Genomic DNA, 12,282 nt, shown 5'->3' with positions numbered 1-12,282 from the left:
CATAAGTTAATATGACCATAAGACATAGGAGCAAAATTAGGCCACTCAGCGTGTTAAGTCTGCTCCACCATTCAATCATGGCTCATATTTTTCTCATCCCCATTCTCCTGCCTTTTCCCCATAACCCCTTATTAATCAAGAGCCTATCTATCTCTGTCTTAAAGACATTCAATGACCTGGCCTCCACAACCTTCTGCAGCAAAGAGTTCCACAGATTTATCACTCTCCATCAGAAGAAATTCCTCCTCATTTCTCTTTTAAAGGATCATCCCTTTAGCCGAAAGTTGTGCCCTCTGGTTCTAGTTTTTCCTACTAGTGGAAACATTCTCTCCACATCCATTCTATCCAGGCCTCACGGTATCCTGTAAGCTTAAATAAGATCCCCCTTCATCCTTCTAAACTCCAGTGAGTACAAACCCAGAGTCCTCAACTGTTCTTCATATGACAAGCTCTTCATTCCAGGGATCATTCTTGTGAACCTCCTTTGGACCCTTTAAGAACATAAGAACATAAGAAATAGGAGCAGGAGTAGGCCATCTAGCCCTTCGAGCCTGCCCCGCCATTCAATAAGATCATGGCTGATCTGTCTCTGCTCAGTTCCACTTTCCCGCCCTCTCCCCATAACCCTTAATCCCCTCTCTTATCAAAAACCCATCAACCCGCGTCTTAAAAATATTTAGCGAGGCAGCCTCCACCACTTCAACGGGCAGAGAATTCCAGAGATTCACCACCCTTTGAGTGAAGAAGTTCCTCCTCAACTCCGTTCTAAACCGCCCCCCTTTTATCTTGAGGCTGTGCCCCCTAGTCCTACTGTCTTTTTTGAGCGGGAAGAGTCTCTCCACCTCTATCCTATCCATCTCATTCATCATCTTATACGTCTCAATGAGATCTCCTCTCATTCTTCTAAACTCTAACGAGTACAAGCCCAGTTTATTCAGCCTCTCCTCATAGCTCAACCCCCTCAACTCCGGTATCAGCCTAGTAAACCTCCTCTGCACTCCCTCCAAGGCCAAAATATCTTTGCGCAGGTGCGGCGCCCAAAACTGCACACAGTACTCCAGCTGCGGCCTCACCAATGCCCTATACAGCTGCAGCACGACCTCCCTACTTTTATATTCAATCCCCCTCGCTATGAAGGCCAGCATCCCATTTGCCTTCCTGACCACCTGCTGCACCTGCAAGCTGGGTTTTTGCGACTCATGCACAAGGACCCCGAGGTCCCTCTGCACCGTTGCCTGCTGCACTTTTTCGCCCCGTAAGTAATAGTCCTTCCTACCATTCTTCCTATCAAAGTGGACCACCTCACACTTGCCAACATTAAATTCCATTTGCCAAGGCCAGTAATTCTTCCTTAGATATGGGGCCCAAAACTGCTCACAATATTCCAAATGGGATCTGATCAGAGCCTTATACAGCCTCAGAAGTACATCCTTGCTCTTACATTCTAGCCCTCTTGACATGAATGCTAACTTTGCATTTGCCTTCATAGCTGCCGACTGAACCTGCATGTTAACCTTAAGAGAATTTTGAACAAGGAATCCCAAGTCTGCCACTTCTTTGCCCATTCTCCTAACCTAAGTCCTTCTGCAGCCCCCGGCTTCCTCAATGCTACCTTTCCCTCTACATATCTTTGTATCAAATCCAAAGGCTTTGGCCATGTTGTGGATGTGAATCCAGGTAACTCCAACATCATAATGGTTGGACTAGCTTGAATAATCTGAATTTAAGAATATGGCTTTGCTTCACAACAATGCAGTGAGTCATTCTAACCAAGGTGCTTATCAATACTATCAGACCTGGTTGTATAATCGACACTCTATATACTTATATAAACAAAATGCCCATCTTCATTGTCACTTTTCCATTTAAGTATTCTTATGCACAGTCAAACCATCTAAGTTTTTGTAAGTGGGACCCATTCTATCAAATGCAAAAATTCTCATCTTCATATACAATCGACTAATTGAGAACCAATATAAAAACCTGAACAAATGTCCAAGAAAAGTAAAGAATGAAAAATCACACTCTCAAGCATATTGTCACAAGTAGGCTTATATTAACGCTGCAAAGAAAGCTCTTGAGTCATCACACTGGCACCTGTTTGGGTGCACTGAGGGAGATTTTAGCGTGGCTAATGCACCGAATCAACACATCTTCAGACTGCAGGAGGAAACGGTGCAAACCCATGCAGACGCAAGGAAAACATGCAGACTCTGCACAGACAGTGACCCAAACCAGGAATCGAACCCAGGTCCCTGGCGCTGTGAGGCAGCAGTGCTAATCACTGTGCCACTATGCCACCTCAAGAAGCACCAGGTATAATTTGATTAAAATAACTATCCTTTTATCCTTTTCATTTGGGTTTCAATCTAGCCATCTCCTTGTTCAGAGACTTGCTAAAAACCACTAAATAGTCTTAAAAGCCCAAAATCTGAAGCTCTAAGCTGATTACAGATTGATAGTCTTACTAAGGTCTTGAGAAAGAATGGCCACAAGATGTGAAACTCCAGTGGAATAAGGAGAGTAAGGAGAGCTGTTTGAGTTTAGAGTTAACTCCTTTGTCGAGACATGGGAGAGGAAGCTTTGCTCTACACTTTATCTAGGCTATTCCTGTCACAGTGGGTGCAATTGTAGAACAAGTGTCAGTCATTTATAACAATTAGTTTAATGCAAAAATTGCAAAATATGCTACAATATATTCCTAATTTAAAAGCAAAAACAAAAACCAGCTTTTTTTAACCCATGCCTTGAATGCACTGTTACCATAACATTGTATAATAATACCAGATAACATGTGAATAGAACAGGCAGACTTTTTTAATACAGGAATGGGGCAGGCCATAGAGGAATTTTGAGGATTATATGCAATGAACTGAGATTCTTCGATTCACTGGTAGGTGGAAATTATTTATTTTGTTTCTGATTAAAAGATTTGAATTTATTTTGCCTGAGTTGACAAAAAGTGCAATGATCAGAAGCAACAACTTAATTCTTTTTCCCACAAATTTCCATGGCATATTGTATGCTTAATCACGGACTGTTCATCACAAGGTAAAGTGGAAGGCACAGTGGCACAGTCATTGGCATTATGGCCTCACAGGACATGGACCTCAGTTTGATTCCTGGCTTGGGTCACTGTCTGCTTGGAGTTGGCATGTTCTCCCCATGTCTGCATGGGTTTCCTTTGGGTGCTCTTGTTTCCTTCCACTGTCTGAAAGATGTGCTGGTTAGGTGCATCGTTCACACTAAATTCTCCCTAGTATACCCGAACAAGCGTTGGAGTGTTGTGTCTAGAGGATTTGCACAATAACTTCATTACAGTGTTAATGTAACCTACTTGTGACAAATAAATAAATAAACTTAAATAAATGAATAAACTCATTGGCTCAATTTTTCCAAAACATAATGGTGGGATTGGAGTTGGGAGAGCCAAAAAAAAGTGTTCAGATAGCTATCCAATGCATTCCAGCTGTAAGGGAACCTTCCCAGGGTGGGCAGTGAAATGGATTGACTGCTCACTCCAGGGAGACAGCTCAATAATCATGCTTGTTAAAGCTCCAGCGAAGGGTGATTTTGTGGCCTCACTGGTATTTTGCCATGAGTAGACTGGCCCCACCTGCAACACATGAAGGTCACCAGCTCAATGGAGGCGGCTGCCAGGGTTCTTAACCATAAAGCCATTAGACCATAAGAAATAGGAACATGAGTCGACAGACTATTCCGCCACTCATGCTTGCTCTGCAATTCAATAGGGTTCTCTTATTGATCAAAAATCTATTTCAGCTTTAAATATACAGGACTCTTTCCCACAGCTCTCTGTGGCAAAGTGAGATGCCTCCTGGTCTCCAAACTGCCTCAGCAGTGTGTCCACCTCTCCCAGTGGGGTTGCTAAGACTCCAGAGCTGCTGGCCCTCTGATTGGACCTGCAGTATTGAGAACCCACCTGCCAGAGGTGCCAATTAAGAAGCCAACTTTTGAAAGGTTACTGAGCCAGTCTTGCTGCCATTTGGTCCAGACACCAGGCTTCTGAAGCCCACAGCAACATGCACACCCCATTTCACAGAGTACTGTGCTTATCACGCAGCAGGAAATCATTTTCTTGCATTTAAAACTTACTTTTGTAGTTTACTTTATCATTTTCAATTTTTTGTCTCACCTAACATAAACTCAGTTATCTCATCATATCTTTAAGTTCTTGTGACTTGTCAGTCAGCACACTTCCTTGTCTAGAATACCAGACAGTTTTTTTTCCTAATTGAATTTAAGTTGCCCCAGTGTACAGTGTTGCATCAGTGTGTGTCTCATCTAGTCATTTATCCATCAAACCAGGAGAATGGTAACTTTGCCAAGCCTTCCTGAATATTTATCTTGTGCACTAGGGGCGTCACGGTGGCACAGTGGTTAGCAATGCTGCCTCACAGCGCCAGGGACCGGCTTGGGTCACTGTCTGTGTGGAGTTTGCATGTTCTCCCCGCGTCTGCATGGATTTCCTCCGGGTGCTCCAATTTCCTCCCACAGCCTGAAAGACATGCTGGTTAGGTGCATTGATCCAGGCAGGTGCGATAGTGTGGCGACTGGGAGAATTTCACAGTAACTTCATTGCAGTGTGACTTGTGACTAATAAATAAACTTTACTTTTTGTGGTTCTGGAAGTCAGTATTTCCTCGGCTGCTGCAGGGAATTCACACGATCACAGAGTTCATTGTTTTTAAATTTTATTTGACTCGATCCTTTAGCGCCAAGGTTCAGCATTATTAGATATTTATAGCATTATTCACATTTTTCTGTTGGTTCATCATACATGAATGAATGTGCATACCATTGATATTACTGAATTATGATGCACCTCTCATGAGCTAACACAGAAGTTAGGAACAGGAGTAACACTTTGAGCCTGCTCCAAAATTCAATAAGACCATGGCTGATCTGGTTGTGGTCTCAAATCCATTTTGCTGTCCTCCATAAAGTTTGACTCCTCTGTTTATCAGAAATCTCTGCTTTAAATAAGTTGAATGACCCATCCTCCACAGTCCCTGCATAAGAGCATTCCACATACTAAAAACACTTTGAGGGAAAGAAATTCTTCTCATCTCCAGCTTAATCTGTGTCCCCTGGATCTAGTCCCTCCCACAAGTATGAAGGAAAATCATAGAACCCTACAGTGCAGAAAGAAGCCCTTCAGCCCATCAAGTCTGCACCAAACACAATCCCACCCAGGTCCTACCCCCATATCCCAACATATTAAACCCACTAATCCCTCTAACCTACACATTTCTGGACACTAAGGGGCAATTTCTTAGCATGGCCAATCAACCTAACCCGCACATCTTTGGTAGGAGGAAAGCAGAGTACACGTAAAAAACCCACACAGACACGAGGAGAATGTGCAAACTCCACAGAGACAGTGACCCGAGTCAGGAATCGAACCGAGGACTCTGGAGCTATGAAGCAGCAGTGCTAACCACTGTGCCACCGTACCGCCCTGTGGAACCATCCTCCGAGTATCTACCCTGTCAAGTCCCCTCAGGATTTTATAAGTTTCAATAAGATCACCTCTCATTCTTCTCAGCGCCAAAGGGCATAGACCCAGCCTGTTCACCCAGTCATCATAAGATAAGCCCCTCATCCCAGGAATAAGTTGAGTGAATTTTAAATAAAAATTAAATAAGGGACTTGCATTTATATAATGCCTTGAATTATTTCAGAATATTGCAAAGTATTTTATAACCAATACTTTCAAACTGTCTTCACTGTTGTAAGGTAACAAATCACCAACATAATAATCTATCTCTCAAAGTTAGCTTTGGCTCAGTAGTTGCATTTCTATCTCTGAGCCCCACTCAAGAGACCCAAGTATATAACTGATGTTTTTATTTAAGTGCAATAGTAATGGAGTCAGGGATACCAGTTTTTGGATTAGACTATGTCATTAACTATAGGATTATAGAATGTAGGAGCAGAAGTAGGCAAATTGAGTCCTTTGAGCCTGCTCCACCATTCAATCAGATCATGGCTGATCTCTCCCTAGTCTCAAATCCACTTTCCCACCTATTCCCCATATCCCATTCTCCCTTTTTTAATTGAAATATATCTATCTCCTTCTTGAAACCATTCAATGATTCAGACTCCACTGCGCTATGGGGCAGTGAGTTCCACAAATTAACCACCCTCTGCGAGGAGTTCCTCCTCATCTATCATTTCACTTAGACCACAAAGAAACCATGTTGAAAAAGAGCAGAGGAGTTTTTATGATGTTCTAGCCAATATTTACCCTTCAACAAACATCATCAAAACAGATTATCTGGTCAAACTAGCTGTTTGTGGGATATTGCTGTCTGAAAATTGACTTTTGTGTTTCCCCTTATTATATTGATTAGGATACTTCAAGAACACACTTCATTGGTAGTGAAACATTGTGGAAAAGTTACTACAGAGATGTTTTTTCTTTCTAGTTTTGCATTTAGATCAGAGCATGAAGAACATGGTCAAAAACATCTTAAAATGCAGTTTTTAGTGTAATTAATTTTGAATGCATTAATACATAATTTGATGTTCCACAGAGTCACAGGTCTGGATTTTCTATTGACATTCCAATCTATCTACTTCAGAAGGTGTATATATGGAGGGAGAGTTGTGTGGCAGATGTTATGAGATATCTGAACAGACATGACATAAAACAAGCAGCATTTTGTGTAAAACAGATATGACATAGAAAGATAGCTAAAGAGGAAATAGGAGCAAGACTCGACCTTCAGACCTTCATGCCTGCTCCTCCATTCAATATGATGTGCATAATGTTTTAATACTGATTAGTAGCAAAAACAAGAACAGAAAATGACAAAGATGCAGAACAATACACCTCAAAAATTATGGGGATGGATTTTCTCAGGGTGAGGAGGGGTATCCACCTCTCATGATACAGGACTGTCTTATATCTGACTCCACTGTCTCCTTTCCCAAGCTGCATGCTGTTGTTTCCATATTTGTCCCACAATTTAGAACATTACAGTGGGCAGTGCATGCCCATTTCCTGTGTATGTGTTCTGGCAGCTCTGGAGCTATCTCCCCCACCTCCTTTCCTCCTGCCCTGTTTTCACACTGCCCTGGTGACCTCATGCCCCACAAAGCACCCTGTCAGGACTGCCCACTCCCCACCCCCTCAACACAGAACCGCTTGGCAGATTATCCCTTAAATTTCTCTGCAAAAGCTAGTCACCCTGCCTACATCACTCCCCAACCAAGGAGTCCATGGTCAGCCTGCCTAACAAAAGTCCAGCTGCCCTGTAGTGACATTGTGTTGAGGGAGAGGTAACTGAGTGGCCTCCTGCCCTCATCTGGAAGGAAGTTCCCTCTCCAGAGAGTTGATTGGACAAATAAGAATGATCTGATTGGCCAGCAGCTCTGCAAACCCAGCAGTGCCAGGATGGATTAAGTTTTAAGTTTATTTATTTGTGTCACTAGTAGACACTGCAATGAAGTTACTGTGAAAATCCCCTAGTCACCACACTCTGGCACCTGTGTGGGTACACTGAGTGAGAATTTAGCACAGCCAATGTATCTAATCAGTATGTTTTTCAGACAGTGGGAGGAAATCGAAGCACCCAAAGGAAACCCATACAGACACGGGGGGAATGTGCAAACTCAACACAGACAGTGACCCAAGGTGGGAATCGAACCCGAGTCAGTGGACACTGCTGGCAGGACACGCAGTCCCTGAATGAGAAGCCATTTGGATCCTGGGGAGGATGGTGGGAGAGGGGCAGGGGCATGTTTTACAGATGGTGGATGAGGTTTAAAGAGGGGCTATGCTTTTGAGGTGTGGGTTCCCTGTAATGGGGGTGACCCTCCCCCAAAAGAAGTGCATCTTTTTACCTGACAGTAGCCCACACAGTGAAAGCTGTCTGGCTTCCGTTTTGCTTCTGCCTTCTGCATGGGTTTGATTTGATTTATTACTCACATGCATTAACATATGGTAAAAATATTATTACTTGTGCGCTATACAGACAAAGCATACGATTCATACAGAAGGAAATGAGAGAGTGCAGAATGCAGCATTACAGTCATAGCTGGAGAGTAGCAAAAGATCAATTTAATGCAAGGTTGATTCAAAAGTCTCCATTCAAAAGTCTCACAGCAGCAGGAAAGAAGCTGTTCTTGAGTTGGTTGGTATGTGACCTCAGACTTTTGTATCTTTTTCCCAATGGAAGAAGGTGGAAGACGGAATGTCTGGGGTGCATGGGGTCCTTAATTATGCTGGCTGCTTTGCCAAAGCAGTGGAAAGTGTAGACAAAGTCAATGGATGGGAGGCTGGTTTGCGTGATGGAGTGGGCTCCATTCAGGACCTTTTGTAGTTCTTTGTGGTTTTGGGCACAGCAGGAGCCATTCCAAGCTATGATACAACCAGAAAGAATGCTTTCTATAGTGCATCTGTAAAAGTTGGTGAGAGTCATAGCTGACATGCCAAATTTCCTTAGTCTTTTGAGAAAGTAGAGGTGTTTGTGGGCTTTCTTAACTGAATTTCCTTCAGGTGCTCTAGTTTCCTCCCACAGTCCAAAGATGTGCAGGTTAGGTGGATTGGCTATGCTCAATTGGCCCTTGGTATCCCAAAGTGTGTAGGTGTTATGGGATTAGCGGCATAAATGCAGGGGGTTACAAGGATAGGGTGGGGACTGGGCCTGAGAAAGATGTCCTATCAGAGAGTCAGTGCAAACTCAATGGGCAGAATGGCCTCCTTCTGCACTGTAGGGTTCTATGATTCTCCTCCCACATATATTAAAGCAGTGGAGATGGAATGAGGCCCTTAGTTGGGCCTTAAGAGACAAGTTGGGGGGTGGATGAGAAGGTAGTGGGAAGTCCATCCATTCTATGAGCCCCAATACCATCAAACACATTAGTGTGGGAGGGTGAAACAGCATAAAATTCAGTGCATGGAATTTTAAGTTAGGCAAAGTGCTCAATGAAGATGAACAGATAAATGATCATTTCACATCACAAATTAACACAGCAAGCATAACAGGGAAAGATACACTAACAGTTAGTTTATTTACTTCTTTTTAAAAAAATCTCTTGAGAGGAACTGGATAACGCAGAAAGTGTGAATAACTGCTCTTTCACCGGGGTTTGAATCCAGCCCAGATTGATGGAATGAAAGAATCTTCTCTGTAAAAGATACAAGGGGGCTCAGTGAAGTGAATGTGAATGGTCCCAAACCGTTTCTTAGCCCCATGTCCTAAGCACAAAACTGACCACAAATTGGCAATCTCACTTAGACCATGAGGACAGCTGATGTGGGAAATGGAAAGTATGTGCGTGTGTTGCAATGGGAGTGCTTGTGAGGTTAGTATTCGGTACCTTGGTAGAATTCAGTACAGGAGATTTGCCACTCACCTCATCAGTACCACATCTGATGTGATTTCCTGGTAGTGATCAATCTTATCCTTGTGACTTTTGCTGTACATTTCTTTCTTATTACAATCCCAGACAAAAAAAAAATTAATCTAGCAAGCCTAGAAATGCATACAGAATTCACCAGAATTAATATGTGTGCATTTTTTATCAGTAAATATTGTACAGGTTTCATACTGAAAATGAACGTCAGGAGTTGAACTCATTTAGGGAAAGCAGTGGGGCAGTGGTATTGTCAGATGACTAGTAATTCAGAATCTCAGGGTAATGCTCTGGAGCACACAGGTTCAAATCCCACCACAGCAGATGGTGAAATTTGAATTCAATAAAAAAAAATCTGGAATTAAAAGTCTAATGATAACCACAAATCGATTGCCCTAAAAACTCATGTCGTTCACTAAGTTTAAGTTTTTTTAAAATTAGTGTCATAAGTAGGTTTACATTAACACTGCAATGAAGTTACTGTGAAAATTCCCTAGGCACCACACTTGGGCGCCTGTTCAGATGCACTGCACATCTTTGGACTGTGGGAGGAAACCGGAGCACCCAGACACAGGGAAGATGTGCCAACTCCACACAGATAGTGATCCAAGCTGGGAATCAAACCGGGGTCACTGAAGCTGTGAGGCAGCAATGCTAACCACTGTGCTACCGTGCCGCCCAAATGTCTTTTTGAGAAGAAAATCTGTCAGCGTTACCTGGTCTTGCCTATATGTGATTCCAGATCCACACCAAGTGGCTAACTCTTAAATGCCCTCAGGATTGGGTAATAAATGCTGGCTCAGCAAGCAATGCCCACATCCCATGAATAAATTTTTTAAAAAAGCTTAAGATAACAATATTAAATAGCTGTCATGAATGTGCCAATAGGGTAAAAGCTACCAGCATTTCAAAAGGTATTTCACAGGACGTGAATCCCAGGAGCGAGATTAGCAGTTGTAGACAGACCAAAAGAATACCTCATTCTGCTAAAACACTTTGTGTGGCTGATTGCACCATCCAAGGAAGGCATACATGTATTCATCTTTTAAAACTACAGAGGCTGGCAAGCTTTTTGTGGAAGCATGGAGACAGATTCCATCCAGTAGCCTGAGGAGCAGGATTCCAACCAGCAGCATGTAAGCTGGTTCTACCTAGCAGGCCAGAAGCAAGAGTGCAGAAAAACTTTGTGGACGCAGCTAAAACTATATCATCACAGAACCGCGAAGAAATTTACCAGAATAACTATTGAATCGTATACAGCGGATGCTGTTTAAGAGGCTATTTAAGTCCTGAAAGAATCCAGATCTTGTAAATGTGCTTTGAAGTAAAAAGGATAATTTCTACTTAACCTATGTGGGTATGTTTAGTAGTTTCTTGTATGGAATTGTCTTAGATCCTTATCGTCCTGTCCATATACATAAGTCTTTCCTTTATTGTAATAAATAGTCTTTACCATGTATTATACTATGACTGGCTGCTTATTGTTCTCATTGGGTCTTACATGTGGCTCCTCACACCATTCCTGTAAAGAAAATGATACACCACCATGAACCAGTGTCCCAGGTTTGGACACTCTCGCAGATAATGGGCAGGGGGTGGGGTGAAATTTTCCAGCTTTACATGTCAGCAGGATTTTCTGTTCTCACTGCAGAGAATGGAGATTTGGCTGAGCACCAAATTATCTGTCCTCACTCATAGCAGCAACTGGGCGTGAATGCTGGCCAGTAAGATCGTGCCCAACAGCAGCCAGGTTCGTGACGTAGCTCACTACTTTTTGTCCTCGGATGTTTTTGGTAGCACAAGGGAACAGGATAAGTGGAGAAAAGCGACAATGTGTCCTGCCTCTTTTTGATTTGATTTGATTTATTATTGTCACATGTATTAACATATAGGGAAACATATTGTTTCTTGTGCACTATATAGAAAAAAAACACATACCATTCATAGAGAAGGAAACAAGAGAGTGCAGAATGTAGTGTTACAGTCATAGCTAGGGAGAAGAGAAAAATCAACTTAATGCAAGGTAAGTCCATTCAGCAGCAGGGAAGAAGCTGTTCTTGAGTCGGTTGGCACGTGACCTCAGATTTTTGTATCTTTTCTCAAAGGAAGAAGGTGGAAGAGAGAATGTCTGGAGTGCATGGGGTTCTTAATTATGCTGGATGCTGTCTCATTCCTACTATTCCATTTTGCTTGATTTATGTGCTAATTTTAAACTTTGCTGTTGAAAAATGAAGAGTAACCCTGGTCAGTGAAAAAAAGTTTGACAACTGAGAGCATTTTTCATGGATCATTACTTTAGGGTCAAATCCTCCCATCAGAAGAGTAAAGAAGAGAGCATTGGTATGAAGCCCACATTGCCTACTTGCAATTCAGTCAAACTGGACATTGGTTTCCAAGGGAAATTATCAGTGGTGGTTACATTGAAATTTGTAGATTGTGAGAATGAATGCAGAAACTGTCTTGGATTTCTAATAAAGCACCATAAATTTCCAATTATGCAGTTGTAGGCTATTCCAGCTGCCCATTCCTCACACTTACACTGAAAATGGTCAATAATTTTAAACAATTTCACACCATTCTTAAAATTGTTCTCATTGTGATTATTTCCATTTGCTTTATAGTCTTCAGGAGTTACATTACAATACTATATTCATAAAAATAATTCGGGAGATATTTCATCCTTTGAAAGACAGAATGATGCACATCTAATATAGACTCAACAGTTAACCTTCTGTGAATAAGTTGTGATCAGAAAAAATTAAAAAGCAAGGCGTTGCTGGACTGGTCATGTAAGCTCGGAGGTGATGGGTGAATGGAACTTAGTGAAAATTAGGACACAGGCAATTGCCGTATGAATAACGAACAGCCTTCTGGATCTTGGTAAATCAACATTTA

This window comes from Carcharhinus amblyrhynchos, chromosome 4 (genome assembly GCF_965287045.1).
Source record: "Carcharhinus amblyrhynchos chromosome 4, sCarAmb.v2.hapA, whole genome shotgun sequence".
NCBI lineage: Eukaryota > Metazoa > Chordata > Chondrichthyes > Carcharhiniformes > Carcharhinidae > Carcharhinus > Carcharhinus amblyrhynchos.
This window is presented reverse-complemented; position numbering follows the sequence as displayed.